Source organism: Vulpes lagopus, chromosome 2 (assembly GCF_018345385.1).
Source record: "Vulpes lagopus strain Blue_001 chromosome 2, ASM1834538v1, whole genome shotgun sequence".
Taxonomy (NCBI): Eukaryota; Metazoa; Chordata; class Mammalia; order Carnivora; family Canidae; genus Vulpes; species Vulpes lagopus.
This window is the reverse complement of record NC_054825.1, coordinates 98,850,612-98,854,294: the sequence shown is the minus strand read 5'-3', so window position 1 is coordinate 98,854,294 and position 3,683 is coordinate 98,850,612.

The following is a 3,683-nucleotide window of genomic DNA, read 5'->3' as shown; positions in this document are numbered from 1 at the left end:
TATTTTATTGTATCTGCGTATGACTTTTGTCTACCCAAATAGATGCAGGGTGGGGGAAGTTACCTGAGGAGGCATCTCCTTGCTGCACTCCTTCTGTCGGCAGGGCTTAGGGCAGCCCCCTTCACTAGAGTGGCATGGTGCACGTCTGTAAAATGAAGACAGTGATGACCGCTGGATCATCACATTGTGGAAATCAAATGAGTAAACTAAATGAAGGTGCTATGGACAGGCCAGCCTTGGCTAGGAATAGGATCTGGAGGCCATCCTACCCATCTTTGTTTTACAAGGAAGAAAAAAAGACCCCAAGAGGTGTTTAACAAAAAAATGACACAAAATCATGCTATATACACCTAGATTCTTTTTTTTTTTTTTAAGACTTCTTATTTATTTTAGAAAAAGCACAGACGTATCTGAGCTAGAGAACACACTAGTGGTAGGGAGGACCAAAGGAGGAGGGAGAAGCAGGCTCCCTGCTGAGCAGGGAGCCAGAGCCCAGTGCCCAATGCCCAGTGCGGGGCTCCATCCCAGGACCCTGGGATCATGACCTGAGCCAAAGGCAGCCACTGAACTAGCTGAGCCACCCAGGCGCCCCTTCACCTAGATTCTTAAATACTGAGAGGTTTCCACTGAATTCATCTTTTTGTTTTTACACTATATTCAAATCTCCCAATTTAAATGTGAGTCTTGTGCCAAATTAACTTCTGTGAATATATGTGGAAGGGGAAATCCAGGCATGCCCCCGCTGCCCTCCACAGCACTCCAGGCAGGCTCCAAGCGACATGGGACTCGGCCAGAGGCTCTTCAAGAGCAGAAAGTCATGGGAGTCCCGAGGGATAACTGGGGGTGAGGCTGAGATGGGGGAGCCACAGCTCACTTCCCACCGTGTGGTGATGGGGGAGGGGCAGGAGGTGTGTGCAGCTACTTCTTATGGGTGGGGTGCAGGGGCTCTTAGCCCTAGCTTGTGGCCACCTCATCCTCTGTGACAGACCAGCCAGTCCCCCCCGTACCCTAGAATGCTCACTGGCTATTTCATCACAAAAGGCTCTAAATTTAACAATTCATTCTTAATTTTTGATGGCACCAATTTAAGCTAGCTTTGGAAATTTCAGGTGATAGTATGATCAATCTGAACACCTGAGCCTCAGCATTAATTTAAGCTGTCACTCTCCACGCTTCAGCCCTTATTAATGCCACCGGTCCTACAACCTTCATAGGGAAAACAAAAGTGACTCATGGTGCGGGGTGGGGCTGGATTGCTCAGTCCATTAAGCTCATGAACCTGGAGTCCTGGGATTGGGATCAAACCCTGCATGGGGTTCCCTGCTCAGTGGGGAGTCTGCTTCTCCCTCTGCTCCTTACCTTGCTCTCTCACTCCCTCTCAAATAGATAAAATCTTCTTAAAAAATTAAAAATAAAAGTGACTTGTTTGTTCAACAGATACAGCTAAAAAAGTAAATTTGTAAGATATTGTAGGATTCTACTTTACCATGGGAAATATGGCTGTAATGGGAAGAAAGCATTGCCATTAAAAGGCATTTGTTAATTATTCCCCAATAAAACTGGAAAATATATACATCTGTATATAAAGTAGCTTTGAATAATGATGTAAGAATGGAGAATGGAGTGGACTCCAAACATTCTCCTTTATAAAGCCATGGGGGAGGGTGGCGCCTCCCTGGCTCAGTCAGTGGAGCATGTGGGTCTTTGATCTCAGGGTTGTACATTCAAGCCCCATGTTGGGTGTAGAGATCACTTAAAAATAAAATCTTTTAAAAAAAGTCAGGGCACCTGGGTGGCTCAGTGATTGAGGGTTTGCCTTTAGCTCAGGGCATAATCCCCGGGGGTCCTAGGTCCAGGGATCAAGTCCCACATCGGGCTCCCTGCAGGGAGCCTGCTTCTTCCTCTGCCTGTGTCTCTGCCTCTCTCTCTGTGTCACTCATGAATAAAATAGATAAAATCTTACCAAAAAAAAGAAAGAAAAGAAAAGAAGTCAAGGGTGCCTGGGTGGCTCAGTCAATTAAGTGACTGCATTCGGCTCAGGTCATGATCTCATGGTCCCAGGATGGAGCCCCAGGTCAGATCTGGCTCCCTGCTCAGAAGGGTGTCTGGTTCTCCCTCTCTTTCTGCCCCTCCCCTCACTTATACTTTCTCTCTCTCTCTCTCTCTCTCTCTCTCTCTCTGTCCCTCAAATAAATAAAATCTTACCAGAAAATAAAAGTGATAGAACCAGCCACCATTGTTATTTGTAACCTCCCTCCCAAGAAAAGGAAAGTGCTGAGGCATGCAGAATGAGCCCTTCAGTTCAAAATGTTAGGCCTTGGTCATGCATTTCAGGTAAAACACTGAACTGTTATGTTTAAAAAGATCAAGGCACTTAGGAGAATGGTTGTTGGAGGATGGTGTGGGGGGTACTTCCTACAACTTGCTTGGGAATTATGGTGGGGGAGGGGGAGCCCTCCACTCATTCACTAGAAAGGAATGTTGAGATAAACTTATATTCTGCAGAGTAGTTTACTGGAATGGAATGTTCTTGAGGTTGACTGCATTTTTAGGACAATTTTAAGAATCCTCAAAATACTTAAATTGCATTTTGTTTTGCAGTTCTCCATTTTGGTCTGGAACAAATTCTTGCTATACATCATTTGCAGGTGAGCAATAATTAGGCTTAGAAATTTTTAAGGAAATTAAAAACTAATTATCTTAAAATCAACTAATCCACATATTCTAGAACTAGCTCCTTCAACACAAGTGGAAGAATATCAACTAAACTGTTAGCAGCTCTCTACATAAAAAAGAGACCCAGGGGCAGCCCGGGTGGCTCAGCGGTTTAGCGCCTGCCTTTGGCCCAGGGCGTGATTCTGGAGGCCTGGGATGGAGTCCCACATCCGGCTCGCTGCATGGAGCCTGCTTCTCCCTCTGCCTATGTCTCTGCCCCTCTCTCTCTGTGTCTCTCATGAATAAATAAATAAAATCTTTTTAAAAAATTAGACCCAGAATCTTTAACGTGAAAAAAAAAATGGACCAGGATGAAATGATATTCTATGGTTTCATTCTCAGATCAAAATATTTCTGAACATAAAACACAGTTATTCTGGACTCAAGTTTGTGCTATTCTCTGGGAAATACGTAATGACCTGCCCTGCCTAAATTTCCTGTTCATTATGAACGTCTCACCTTGTGAAAAAGGCATTGTCACAGAAGGGCTGGGTTAGGGGGATGCAAGATCCTCAACTGTGTGTGTTTGCTAGGTGCTTTCATTTACTCTCCCATCCCGGCAGACGTGTGTCCCATTTTTATAAATGAGGAAATTGAGCCCCAAAGAAATTAAATAACCTTTCTGAGGTTATCCAGCCAAATAGAGACAGCCAGGATTCAAATCCCCATGTGGCTCACTCAAAAAGCAATGCTCTTTCTACTCCCCCAGGGATGTTACACACCTACCATGCACCTATGACCAGCCCTGGGCGATTGACAAGTCCTGTATTGTTGTAATTGACAAGCCTTTGATTCAGCAAAAGAAGTACAAGGCACGGCTTTTCTTGCTCACCTGACCTACTTTTTTGTGTTTGGTTTCAGACCCAGGTTTGTCCAAATTATATTAGATGGGGGAAAAAAGAGATTTTCCCAAATGTGCAAACATTTCTACAGGCTAGAAGCGATTACTGGGGCAGAGGTGCCTGGAG